Here is a 15365-nt window from a genome sequence, read left to right on the forward strand (position 1 = left end):
TGCCTATCACTGGTATACTGAGGTTTCTTTTTTCATTTAAATACTTTTCAATAATTATTAATTTGTAAAACCTAGATGTAAGAACAGATTATAAAATGTGCATCTAACAAGCAGACAAAGTACAGTGACGTTTCGTTTTTTGATATTAAGACATTTGCAGGGACAAAAATTTCGAGAAACAAAACTTTAAAACCTGGGATTGCTCCAGGAAATTAGGGATACTACCATTGTGGGTATGTCTTAGTATGTCACAGGGATGTCCTTCCTAATGGAAAAATGCTGTGTACACCGCAAAACAAATATACAGTGTTCAGTTTTGAACACTTTATGCCAGTAATGGGCAACCTGATGCACTTCAAGAGCCTCATGGTGTGGCCCTTTAACCTTCAAAAGGGCCGCACATTACCATTAATCTCCATAATGAGTTAAAACAATACATTAAATCAAAGAAAGAGACCTGTCTGTAATTACATACTAGCAGACATTTTAAACAAGTGTTACAAGCTATAACAAACAAATCTGCCAATAAAGTATGAAGGAGCTGGGGCTGCAGGTGATGGCTCAGCGGGCTGCATAAGGCCCTAGAGTTGCCTGTTGTCCATCACTGCTTTATGCTGCAATCGTGGGCCAAGGAAACTACATTACAGTAAACATCTTATTTATCTGCTAAGGGTAATAATATTATTTCTACTCTACACTGAAACAGTTTCCATAAAAGTGATCCATATGTCATTGGCTTAGCATCTGTGCTGGAAGTGGGGCTGTATGTGTCAGTATGACATACCAGCTTGTCTTCTCGCCACTTCCATTGAGGATGCTTACATGCTTGCAGATCTTTTAGCTATAAGATCATGGACACTGAGAGAGAGGGTGGGAAACGGCACAGACCTGCCTGGGAGCCCATTCTTGCACTGGTGCCCATCTAAAGCTGTTTTGTTTTGTCTTGTTTTTTCACTTTGTTTTTGTTTTGTCAGACCGGCTGGGGGTGTGGCTGCTCTCTACTTGCACTCCAGATCCAGAAAGGACCTAGGGGCCTATTTATTATTGCTTTTCCTCATTAAATTGTTGGGGGACGGACACACATTAGTCATGTGTTAGTTATGTGCACATTTATTAACAGTGCATTGCTATCTGCTGATTTGCATTTTTTTCGAAATCCAGAGCGGTCCCTATAGATGTGTATGAGGACTGTTATATACTGCAATTTAATAAGTTCTGAAAAAGCAATTACACATACAGTAATGTACGCCAGCTCAGGCTGGTTAACAATACTGTGTGTGTAATTTTTCATCTCTGCTCTGAAGAGCAGAGCTGAAAAATTCTCCCTGTAAGGCAGTAGATCTTGTTCCTGAGCTCAATGGGTGGAACACAATACAAACAAAGCAACTCTTCAGTGAAGCAGAGTAGAGCTTCACCGTGCATGGTTGCAGGGATCATATGATCCCTTACTATCACATGATGCATGTCGTTCTGTAAGTGCTTTTTGTGCGCATGATCAAGGTTTTCGGTCAGCAGGAACAGCAGTTTTTTGTGACAGGCTGTTCCTGTTGATGATTTTTAATAAATATGCACAATATTTCATTCCTTATCTTTGTGATGAGGATTAAAATTAATTGTGCTTAAAATGCGGTACTACATAAATAGGGGCCCTAGATTCTAAAATGTCTAGAGAGCGAGGGCTCAGAAGGCGCACCATAGGCGTTATGTTGAGGTTCAAAAGGGCTTGTTGCAAAGGACACTGGTAGTTGTAATTTGCAGTCACAATGTTGATGTGAGGTGTGTAGTAAACTCTGCAATGTATAGGGGGATTGTTCACTGTATAGAAATGCATCATAATCTATAGGTCTGTGCAATATGTAGGCATGCAGTGTACTTAAGCTACCCACATTTATGCACGTATGTTAGCCGAGAGTTGATAAGTTAGCTCTGCAAGTGCATTCCAATATTGAATTGCATGTAAGAGGGGGTACTGAGGTGAGTGTTATCTGACAGCTGTTACTATGAAAGTAAGGATAATGCACAGACATGGAGATGTGCAGTAGGGCTCATCCTTCTGTGATGCTGAAAACCAATGTGATACAAGTGTTCTCATTTTGTAATGGCTATTTCATGCTTTTGTGGGTGTCTATTCATTGCTATTCTTAGTGTTTTGTAGTTTTTAGCCTTGGACAATACATATTGTCAATGTCGTATAATTGGATGAAAGAAAGTATATTGATATTGTTTTACCGTGCGATTGCGATCAGTACGTCACGTGTTACATGTCATGGTGCAATCTCACGATAAAGCACGCACGCATACACTCGCACTTTCACATTCATTTATATATATATATTTCATATTTATAATGGTTCCATTCCATAGTCGTTTATGAGCAGATGTTATTTGGTTTATAGTTATATATTATAAGGTTATGTACACTTTAGTGATATTTTAAGTGCAGGTCACGGGAAGCATGTCATGTTTGGTATCATTCTAATCCCCTATTTATCCACAGTTGTCCGGTTCATTCGCCGAAAGGATCGCACATTGCGTGCGCTAATTATCGATGATAGGGAATAAATGATTAGAAAGATATTGTCTGTGTAATGCTAATAGACCAGTTTAGACCAGTTCTTGGCGGGAAAACTAAGTATGCATCATCTGGAGAGCAGACCCCCACCCTTGCAGAAAACTGTTTCTTTTTATTGTCGTTTTGCATTTTAAATGTATTGCATTGCATAGCGTATGTGTACCTCCTGCATTTGCGTATGTGTACTTCCGGTGTTGTTGCCACGTGTTTAAACAGTTGTTTTGATAGTTTTGTTATATGTATAGTATAATGACTTGCTAAAGCCTCTGAAAAGATATTACTATTGTTTGGGAAATTAATTTTCTGCGCAGAAAACAAAGGTGTATGTGAATTGTATGATTATAAGGACAAGAGAAGAGTTGATTTACTGTTCAAAAGAGACAGAGGTGTTGTTCAGGTGTGTTTGACGAAACACAGTAAAAAGGTGACCTGAAAACAAAGGTTCTGTTTGAAAGGATAAAAGGATATAAAGAAACCTTTGTGTGAGTGGGTTCTGTTCTAAAAAAGAACAGGGGATAAAGAGACGCCACAGAGTATACATGGCAGATATACTCGAAGCGAAAACAACAGGTTTTCGCGGCATTCCCAATAGTAATTGCAAAGCTTACTGATAATATCTGTAAGCTGTAAACTGTGTGATCGGACCGCATGGTTGATTGTGCAGCCGTAATTGTGACTCGGGAGATGTGGGAGGAAATACGCTGCAACTACTGATATTCTGATAAATATCGGGTGCTAACAGTTGTAAAGTACTCAAACTAGGAAAGGCAGGGTATTGCGAAGTTGGTACTTGTCTGATCCCAGTTGTGTTAGGTTGTTTCTCCATTGAGTACGTTAACAATCGCGTGTTATTGTTCAGTGATGTGGAGTTGAGGGGACGTACCTGTTGAAATCGTCCACGGCCAATAAGAGATGGCCAATTGTGTGCTGTCTAAGGAATGGCCGATTGGTTCAGTGAGGTATATTATGCATAATAAATATGGTGCGTATGCAACTGCGTATTGCGACAAATGGGTCAAGATGACCCGTGAGTGTGTGAGACGTTTTCCAAAGATCGGTGGTTTTAATTCAGAGGTGTAAATAATGTTAGAGATAAAGTGCTGTTGATTACATCAACAAAAACAAGAATTGAGCATGATAACTGTTTAAAATTTTGGTAACGAGAAGGGAACACGTGGCAAGGCAGCGGGTGCACAGCGGAAGTAGGTGTGGCACAAAACGCACACACAGCGGAAGTTAGCGTTACAAAGCGTGGAGAACTGAGCACAAGCGCTCCCCCGCTGCAAAATGCGGCTGGGGTGGTAAGTGCAGCCGATACCAGAAATGTTAAAAATGTAACTAGTAATTTGTATGATGTATTAAGTGATGTTAAGAGTAATGTTTCAGAAGAAGAAAACGAACCCACCGTCATTTCAGCCATTGCCCATGCCAGTAACATGCAAGAGGCATCACACAGACAAGGAAAAGGAACGGTACCACCAGCAGGGGCAGCGGCTGAAATGGGTAAGAATAATGTAGAAATTAATAGGAGGGGGAACATTCATTGTACTGCAACAGTAATTCCAGCAAGTAGTCCAGAATGTAGTGATTTAGAAGGTTTACATCCTGTCCGCACAATAACAGTTCCCAATGGGAAGGCGGACAAAGATGGTGTAGTTCCCACAAGACATGTAGCTATGCATTGTCCATGGACTAGATCTGAACTGTTTTCAATTATGTCTGATTTCCCTGATCCTAGGAAAGATTTGGCCAAGTGTCAGAAATTTATTAGACATTTAGGTAATGCACATGAGCCTACTAATAAAGATTGGCAAGTGGTGTTGAGGGCCTGTCTTCCTCTCGCTACTGATATACAAAAGTTCATTAAGGATTGTATGTTGGAGGAGGATAGATCCTTAACAGAGAATGATAATCAGGAAAATATTAGACGTATAATCTCACAGTTGGCCATATATTTTCCAGTGATAGTGGATTGGAGAAAATTTTTCACTATCAAACAGAAAGGTAGTGAGATTGCAGCTGACTATTTCGCTAGGGCTCTGTCAACCATGACTAAGTACACAGGATACCAGATATAAAGGAAAATGTGGAACACAGGGAAGTAGCTGTTACAGTACTAATGGATAGTCTCAGGGAGGATCTAAAGACCAGGGTACAAACCTTGTTGCCTTATTGGAAAGGCCTCACGGTAGATGCAATTAGAAAGTCTGCCGTGGAACATGATGAAAACATATGTAAAAGGGAAAAGGCACAGAGTGATAGGCTAATGATGGTGAGTATCCAGGCTTTAGAAAGATTACATTCACAACCTCAAACTTATAAAACCCACTATAAGGGACGAAAGAAACAGAAATCTTTGAAGTGTTTTAAATGTCTTAAGAAGGGACACTTGAGGAAAGATTGTAAAGAACGAATTAGGGCGAAAGTCAGGAGATTAGCACCAGGCAAGGCAAATGCTAATCAGTGGTAAGTATCATTGTGCAGGTTTAGAAGAAAATTAAAGGTATATTTTCTTGTTATTGCTTGTTTGTATTATCTTGTCTTGTATTTGCTTTCCTGATCGCTGGCTGATGGTAAGGAATGAAAATGTTTTTTCTTTGATATCTGAAAATAGATATCTTGTTCTTCTTTTTCCATAGATAAGGACAAATGAAAGAAATATATGCTTAGTGCTTAAGGGGATTGATAGAGAAGTACAAAAATTTCTCTTGAAAGACACATTAACAATGGATCGTTGTAGCACTTTAGGTTGCAGTGGCTCATGATAATTTATTTGTCAGAGTCATTATTCAAAATGAAGTATGTACATACTTTGCTCTAATGTTGTTTTTATGTATTTCAGGTAGAAACATGTGAGATACAAAGTATGAGTAACTAAGAGTTAATTTTTCACTTCTCTATTATAGTCAGGAAGTCTGTTGCAAATGTATATAGTTATGGTAATACCGAATTCCATATGAGCTAACGATGGACAACACTGGATTGGATGGGTGATGTAACCCCCCCAGTTAAGTATGGGGAGGGGTCATAGTTTAGTAAATAGCTAAGGGGGTTAGTGGAATAAGTAGAGCCATTTTCCCATAGTGTCCAATCCAGCTGTCATGTTTGCTGTAAAATCTCCTCTGTCTTTCTGTTTGTTTTTAAATCCTCGTGTTCTTATTATTTCTTTGCTTTCCTATTTCACAGTCTTTACATCCCTTGTCAGTGTCTCACTCTGTTCTTGTAAAGAGATAAAAAAAAGCACAACATTTGTGACATTAGACAGTCAGGGATACATAAACTAGATTAACATAAGTCACGGAAGCAGCTAGAGGTTTGTTTTTGCGTGCATAGAAGCTGCTGATTTTAAGCAGAGAGGTTTTTGTTGTGGAAATAGAATTTATGTTTTATAGATTACATATCTGCTTTTTTGTCTCCTGTGCAGAGTGCCTATATATATATATATATATAATCTATCTAATATATATATCTAATATATATAAGCCTAGCGGCGTGTGTTAGTCTGTGTGTGGGAAAAAAAAACCAAGCTGCAGCGCCACCTGCTGGGCAGAGTTATACACTGACCTACTAAATTCTTAGCATTATCTAATATATAAAAGTAAAAGCCTAGCGGTGTGTGTTAGTGTGTGTAGATAAAACTATTTTCTCAGAAAGGGCTCATCCAATTGACCTGAAATTTGGTATACTGACATTATTTGACAAAAAAATTAGACTAGTGAAGTCAGTTAACTTCCATCATCCCCCCTTCCCCCCGTGGGAGGGGTAGTAAAGGCTAAATTTACGAGTTGAGGGGTCAAACTCATTTTCATGAGGTAATTTTACCTCATGAACACATTAAAAAGGGCGCTTGCGTCGGGATGTAACGCTCTTCCCCTGAGGAGGCCTGGGCTAGGCCCAAATGCATGACAAGACCTTAAGTAGCTTGAATTGACTAGAATGCATGAGTATCATGCACGGGTTAACTTGTATGTATGTATGTGTGTGTGTGTATATATATATATATATATATATATATATATATATATATATACACACACACATATACACACACAAAGGTTGGGAGACAGGAGACTAGCATCTCCGTGTAGAACATTGGAGTAGAATTTTTGCCACAAGACCTGACATAATGTGAAACCCTAGAAAATGTAAAATTTTCAGGTTTTATATTTTTTCACCGTTAGACAAACATGTACTGGATACTGTTATATTTGAAGAAAGTGTTATAGAGATAGACCCCTTTGCCCTTCTTACTTGAAAATGACATGTGAGTTGGCAGAGGGATAATCAATTGATATACATTGGTCTTCAGCATTTTTCTAGTATAGGGGGCGACGTTGAGGCAAACTTTTTATAGCAATATGCCAGTACATAAGTAGGACATTACATGGAGGACTTGTGACAGTGACACAGTTACCAACTGAAGTAGCTGTTAGTTAAGTTCACACACACATGACTGTCACACCAGGGCAGACATAGCTGTCAAATAGCAGAGTTTTATGTGACAGCTGACAAATCTATGTTTAGTTTTGTTTTTCGTTGTATTATTTTAAATTGTGCACACACACACACACACACACACACACACACACAAAAATTATTATTCAGGTAACACAAATCTCATATATTAACTAAACAGTCTGGAAGGTGAAGGGAGCTGGTCAGGAGTCTTCTGGACCCTGGAGAGATGGACAAGGTAGTCCAGTAGCTCCCAGGGTGAATCTTCCAGACCTAGCGGAGTCGGCACATGGTCTGGCTCAGCTGGGTACAGAAGATATGTGCAGGCTGGTAAGAGTATATTGGGGTGCACCAGACGTTTCTTCTCAAGCTAGTAGGAAGGCAATGTCCTGTCTTGATTGAGAGAGTGTCAGCAAGACGATACAAATAGAGCCATCCCATACCCCTCCTACAGATGGACTTTCTCCAGGAAAAACAAATCCACGTCATCCAATTACCTCCTTGCAGGATCCTCAAATATGTACTAGTGTACCAATGAAATATATCTGGGTAAAGGTGTATTGAAATGTTTCTAATGTATTGCTGTATCATCCTCAGGGTTGTTGTTAGTAAATGTGGTATCCCTAGAGTTATAAAAGGTGATAGGGGTATTCATGTTATTGGTAATAACTGTATAATGTATGATTAGTGATAACAAGTTACATACTTTTGATCCGCCACAAACCAGTGGGAAAATAAAGTAACGGTACTAGCTAGAACGAATTAAATAGAATGAGGGTTGAAACTTGATTGGAGTGGCTGGTAGCTTTGGCCACTAGTCCTCCCCACTATCAAAATCACTCCTGATCTGCCTCCTAACCTGTTGTCTTTTGAAATGTTTTTTTACTTTTTTTTTTTGATGAGTTTGTAACGGAGAGACTGTTCTAGACCTTGAGAGGAAAAGCAAAAAGTGAGACAGCAGCCGAGAACGTTCAAAACACTGTCTTCCGAGGTGTAATACTAACTGTCAGGATGTTGGACTCGGAGAGTAAATTGTGGAACTGTAATTTCCTATGCTCAGGTTGTTTGACAGACAGGTACTAAGTGTTGACGACCAGCATCACATCCTTAGGGGTAGCAGAGAGACACTGGTACCCATTCCATCCACTGCAGAGGAGTCGACAGCCGGAGAAGGTTCCAATTACACTAGTGAATCTGTTCTGGGAGACCCCAATTGCAGTTAACAACACCTGAGCCAAGGACTTTTGCAAAGACAGTTGTCCAAAATGAAGTAGTATTTTTTTTCCTGTTTTTCCTGTTCTGTGTTTCTCTTTTCAGAATAGTCAATTCCTTCAATTGTAAACGAGTGACAGAGGCTGGTTCAGGTAGTGATATTGAGGAGTTGGGGATGAAGGAGAAGGTGTTAGCACAATCGGTCCAGCCAATTACTCTATTCAATTCAGGGGTAAAGGAAAATTTGGAAAGCTTGGAGAAAGTGCGAGGGGCTATTGTCTGAGGAGTATTACGTCTGTAAGTACGTTGACCCCATAGTTGAAGAGAGGTACATCCAGCGATGCCAGTCCAGTAATATTTGGACTTGAGCAGGCATCCTTGAGGATGATTATCATTTTTGGGTGGGTAAGGTTTTAGCTCAAACTGAGTGCTGGGTGTGCTCTCACGTGCCTCAGAGATTATATCGAGTAGGACTAGTTCTCTTTCTACTAAATATTCTTGAGGTACCCAAATTATGGATTGGGAGGTCACTAGGGGAATGGTAAAACAGCTAGGTCCCTTAGTTTGAAGTATCCTAATATTTGGCAGGCCGATCACTGTCACGTACAAAGAAACTTGAGTATTGGGAGAAAAACGAACAGACAATAGCCTGCCCCACAAGTGTTGAAGAAAAAATGTTTATATTATTGGAATGTATATTTTAACTCGGGTTGATGATCTTATAGGTGAACATACAGTGTTTAAATGTTGTCTAAATTAAAAGACATGCGTTGGACAGATGAACGTTAGGCATGAAGAACTGTTGTAGAATATTCTATATTGTTGATACATGTTCTATCGCACTCTTGAAGGGCACACAAAAGGTTATCTCCAAGCTCCAAAAGTATATGTTCCATAGTAAAAGAAAACATTGTTTCTAGGTTTATGACTGTCTGAGATCTACAGACAGAGTGGTCATGCACAAAGGGCGACTTACATTACAGAGCAATGAAATTCCAGGATTTATTCTCTAAGAGAAAGGCGAACTCTATTCCACCTCATCGGGAATATGACTGTGCCATCAAACTTATCCCTGGTTCCAAGCAACCCAAAGGCAAATTATACGCTCTTTCTATCCCCGAAACCACAGCTGTGGAAGAGTATATGGAGGAAAACCTATGGAAAGGGTTCATTAGGCCATCTAAGTCTCCAGCAGGAGGCTGTTTCTTTTTCATCTCCAAGAAGAATAGGAGCCTGAGACAGTGCCTAAACAAGATAACGGTCAAGAACACTTAACTGCTTCCCCTTATCTCTGTCCTGTTTGATCAGCTCAGACAGGCAACTATCTTTTCTAAAATTGACCTTTGAGGAGTTTATAATCTCATCTGGATTATTGAAGGAGATGAGTGGAAAACCGCCTTCAACATCTAGCCACTACGAGTACTGGTAATGCCGTTTGGTCTCTGCAACGCAGCTAATGTCTTTCAGGATCTGATAAATGAAGTTCTACGAGATTTGCTGGGCAAATTTGTTGTAGTTTACCTTGACAACATTTTGGTCTACTCCCAGTCCCTGGTACAGCACCGCCAGCAAGTCAGAGAAGTGCACCTAAAGCTCTGTCAGAATCATCTTTTCACTAAACTAGAGAAGTGTGATGGAGGAACCAATAGGAAGCGGTGGGCGGCAGCGCTGGTCTCAGCTGCCGCCGAGACTATAGAGTAGCGTCCCGTTGCCTAGCAATGGGACGCGCATGCGCAGAAGGACGCCCCAGCCGGCCGGAACTTCCGCGTCTGGTTGCCTGGCAACCAGGCGCGCCGGGAACTGACACAGGCAGCCGTCCCGAGGAGATAGCGGGATGGCGCCTGACAATGTCATCTTCCGTAGTGGGTTCTCCATGAATCCCACCAAGATCTAGGCAATCCAGGATTGGGTGCTTCCTACTAATTTGAAAACTATTTCAAAAATTCATGTGCTTTGCAAATTATTATAGGAGCTTTATCCATTACTTCTCTGCACTGGTGGAATCCATCTCTGCCTTTGCCAACAAAGGAGCAGATACAGTTAATTGGCCTCCCTCGACCATGGCATCCTTCAAACTTGCAATCCTCTCCGCTCCAGTACTTGGGCACCCAAATCCAGAACTCCCTTTTGTAATTGAGGTGGATGCCTCAGACGTGGGCGCTGGACCTATCCTTTACCAAAAGAATCCTCCTGATCATAGACTGTACCCCTATGCATATCTCTCCTGGAAATTCTCTTCTAAAGAGACCAGTTATGATGTAGGCAATCGAGAGCTACTGGCAATCAAGTGGGCCTTCGAATAGTGGAGACACTGGCTCGAGGGAGCAGTCCATGTGGTCACGGTACTCACTGACCACATAAACATTCAGTACATCGAATCCACTAAAACCTTGAGCTCCAGACAAGGTTGATGGGCTCTCTTCTTTACCCGTTTCAGATTTATCATTATGTTCCGACCTGGCTCTAGGAACGTTAAGACTGACACCTTGTCCTGCAGCTTCATCTCTTCACACCATTCTGCTGCTGAACCCTTATATATAATTCCAGCTTCTTCCACGTGTCTGGCCTGGCAAGATCTGGGCAGAACTCTTCGCAAACTACAGCACTTGGCACCTCCTGAAAATCCTGCTGACAGATTGTTCCAGACCACCTTAGGATGTCCGTTATCTTCAAGTCTCATGATAGCAGAACCTCTGGACATCCTGGAGTTTCCAAGACCATCGAGAACCCATTCCTGTCTAGTGTGGAGACCCTCCTTGTCTGCCGATGCCAGAGAGTTCGTACTCTCAAATGAGGTCAGCGCCAGGAATAAGTCACCCTGAAATTATCCGGCAGATGCACTCATGCCCCTCTCCATTCTGGATAGACTGTGGGCACACCTATCCTTGGATTTCATTGTGGTTTTGCCCTGCTCATTTGGTCATAATACCATCTTGGTGACTGTTGATTGGTTCAGCAAGATGGCCCACTTCCTACCACTTGCTGGGTTACCGTGTACATGAACCTATGCTTCTCTGTTCATGCAACATATCTTCCGGCTGTGTCAGACTGTGGCTCTCAATTTGTTGTGACCTTCTGGAGAAATCTCTGTAACCTACTCGGGGTTAAACTCTGTCTCTTAAGTCTGTGTTCAGCTTACCACCTACAGTTAAACTGATAAACTTAGAGGGTAATCCAACACTTTGAGCAATTTTGGGCTACCCTGCTTCCGTGGGCAGAGTTCGGTTTCCATTATAAGGCCAATTATTTGTCTTCTCTGGTTCCCTCAGGTCTGCCTGATGTTTGTCATACAGCTGTTTGCCTCAGACACTTATGGAAGAAGGTTCATGCTGCTCTCCTTAAAGCCTCCCTTAAATCTAAGCACTTTGCAGATCTGCATTGCAGACAATGCTCCTTCAAAGTTGGTGATGGTCTGGCTCTCTACATGAAACATCAAACTTCGGTTTACTGTTACCAGCCGCCACGACTCTTTTGTTTACCTTGTGGGCGGCGTCCCGGCTGCTGCCTTGATAGTCAGGATGTCACTTCCACCCTTACACCCCTGCCATTCCCGGGTACCCGGCTGCTCACCATCCCAGCAAAAGACCTGACAGCCAGGCGTGTGTGCAGGGGCTCCTGTTTAATTATTAAACTTCCTTTGACTGATTCTGAGGGCTGTTGCCCTGTCTTATGATTTGGTCATTTCTACTATTTAAAGCCGGTTATAGCATTTACACCACATATTAGCCGAACCGCTCTAGTTCCTGTGGATACTCTGTCCGAATTCTTTCTGGTTCTTGTTGTGATCCCTAGCTTGTTTCTGGATGCTGCTTAAACTCTGATTACCCCTGACCTTTTGGCTTTTTATCTGGATTTTCCTTGTCTGCAACCAGCCTTGACCTTAGTCCTGGTCCTAATTTGCCTGCTTGCTACAGACCCTGTAGAGGACTGTTCCTGGTATTGTCTACTGTTCTTCGTTTACTGCCTCCTACATTTGCGCTTTGGTACTACACGTAAACTTCTACTAAGAGTTAAGATTTGGGGGCATCCAAGTACCTGTGAATGCAACAAGCTCTACAGGAAAGGCGGCTGCTGTAGGTGAAAACCTATTTTCCTATTCTAAAGTTGATGTCAGTAACCACTTGCCGCAACACCTGCAAGTTCACCGCTGTCATCCAGGTTTAGATTCTTAACCAACAAGTTTCTTGCCAGCACTCTCCCAGTTTGTTAAACCATTGTTTAAGCAGATGTATTTTAGCCCAATTAATACTTTCAGTTGGATCGTCACAGTAAGGAATCTTTATTATCCTTATTGTCGATGATTGATTTGTAAAGCGACACAGTGTTCTGCAGCCCCTAAGATTGATGAAACAGACATACATACAGGTATCGTAGTGCAGCCCGGAACATAGTGTACAAGGAACTAGGTTTTTGTAAAGACAAGGAAGTTGCAGGATTTTGAAACTAATAGATCATGGATGCATTTGAGTTTGTTATAAACAGATCTTGTGTTCCAAAGTGCACAGGAAAGGGGAGGGTTGGAAATGGAGACATGTTGATGAGGTTAGAGGGATTGGAAATACCCTGCTACCTAAACAACCACATCTTTCACTGGCATATTGCTAGGATGGGGTCCTCTTTCATAGCCTTTGCAATATTATGGGGCAGCACAGTGTCCTTGTGGTTAGCACTTCTGCCTCACTGTGGTCATGAGTTCAATTCCCGACTATGGCCTTATCTGTGTGGAGTCTGTATGATCTCCCTGTGTTTGCGTGGGTTTCCTCCGGGTGCTCTGGTTTCCTCCCACACTCCAAAAACTTACTGGTAGGTAAATTGGCGGCTATCAGAATTGACCCTAATCTCTCTGTCTGTGTGTGTGTGTGTATGTTAGGGAATTTAAACTGTAAGCTCCAATGGGGCAGGGACTGATTTGAATGAGTTCTTTGTGCAGTGCTGCAGAATTAGTGGCGCTTTATAAATAACTGATGATGATTGTGACTGGATCACTGATAAATAACTTCTGATATTAATTAAGTTAAAGGAACTAGCGCAGGGCGCTTATTTATATAATTACATTTGCACTTATTTTTTATATTGTGAGATAGGAATTTGTTAATTCTGAGACCAGGGTAGAAACTCGTTTTTCCTGTTCTAATCTTACTAAAGGATATGCCTTATTTCTGATGTATATATCTGATACAATAGGCCTTTGTGGATGGAGGTCTTTTGTGTATTGGGATGTGTTTTGTATGGAAGTGTCATTGTGTGGAATTTGTAAGGTTGCTAGTGGAAACCTCCAATTAGGCATATGTGGAAGGGAGTCTGATAGCAGGAATTGCTAACAAAGTTTTGTGATGAATTGTCATGCCTGCTCTGGCCAAAGGCCCAGCAGGGGATCGTTACTGTGTGGCCTTTTGTCCAGAGTGAATTTCATAGATAAGCGCAAATTTTGTTAGTTTTGCAATGCATGTAAATCCATGTTTGTGTAAATAGGGTACATCCTGATGCTAAAAATAGCCTGTGTCTGAAATGTATAAAAGGCACTAGCTAGTATTTGAAACTTGTTCTTCTGATTTTCATCTGACCTGATCACACTGGTACCTTCAATCAGTGTGAGAGCAAATAAACATCTTGCTTCAAGACCTGCTTGAAAACCTCTTCAATATTACTGTATTCCTGTGATCTGCGGATTAGACCCAAAATCTAATCCGTTCTCCGGCTGTCTCTGAGGTTTGGACCCAAGCTTTTCCAGTACCACCGCTCTGTCTGCTACCCATGAAGCCCTGGTCAGTGTGATAGGCCAGGGAGGGATCCATCCACAGCATCCCTGATCCATAGTAAGAAGTCAGGAGTACCAGCCCAGGTACACCAGCAATGAGGTACGCTAGCAGCGTCAGTTACCCAGAAGAAACCCAGTTCTGGATGCCAGTAAGAAGTCCAGTGGTGGCAGCCATTGTAAGCCCCTCCTACTGTGGAAAGAGGGCGCATTTGGGATAATGAAAGGGAACGTTGGCAAAGTAAGCCCAGCCGGTTCCCAGCAACAACAGACAGGGTGGCATAGGTGGTCCATCCTGTCACAATGATGACTCATTGGATTTAAATTGCTTTTTCCATTCTCACACAGTGGGCCATTAGTGTGAGTAAACATGTACCTCACTGTTAGAGATCCTTTGTAACCTCTCTTACAATGCCTTATCTAAAAGTTGCCCTGGTTATAACATTTATCACCTACTAACAGCAGCTATTTTGTGGGTGGAACATATATTCATGAGAATGTAGTATATTGATTTAATAAGGACTAGAAACATTACTGAGGTATGAGACATTTTGGATTAGTGATGTCACTCATTCCTAGTGGAATTATATCCTGAAATTTAGTTCAGACCACAAAATGGCTGAATAATGCTAGGCCATTTTAGGTGACCAGTTGAGCCTCAAACACTGGTCAATTTGGGCTAACCTGGCCAACATAATTGCCACAAATACATTGAAGTCACTGTTTGGTTGCTGTGAGTGGCTGTACATGCTTTCCACATATATTGTCAAACTTTATAATATTAGGATAAATGGACCCAGAAGTGTAAGTTTCTGCTGTTGTTTATTGTGTCTTTATCAGAATGTACACGTCAGAAGTACATGAAATCTCAAAAAAATGAAATACCTGATTCCTCAAACTCCAGCATTAAACCATGTTTATATAACCGTGGTAGCAGCAGGTGGTTCTCTTTACCAGGAGTCATATTGCCAAATCATTGCTAAACAATCTGCAAGAGCAGTGCGTTCGTGTTTCTATGTTAAAATGTGGATACTATCTGCATTTCCATGTACGGAGGAGGTTATTGTGTTACAGAAGTCCTTATTAACATATTAATATCTTCTACCCAATTCCCAAAATTCATGGGCTAATTGATTACATTTCCTTTTCACATCTTGTGTCACCATCCAATTCAGTAATGAACTTTTTTTGACCATGCCCTAATTTTCCTTAAACAGGGGCCACCAAATTCCATAAGCTGCATCTGATACATTTCTGACTTTACTCGCTTGTCACATAGCTGGAAACCTGCAGAACTGTATATCTGACACATTTCTAGGTGTCTGTTCACTTCATAGTTGTCTGAAAAGCTACTGGAAAATCAATCTACAT

This window comes from Mixophyes fleayi, chromosome 6 (assembly GCF_038048845.1).
Source record: "Mixophyes fleayi isolate aMixFle1 chromosome 6, aMixFle1.hap1, whole genome shotgun sequence".
Classification (NCBI taxonomy): domain Eukaryota; kingdom Metazoa; phylum Chordata; class Amphibia; order Anura; family Limnodynastidae; genus Mixophyes; species Mixophyes fleayi.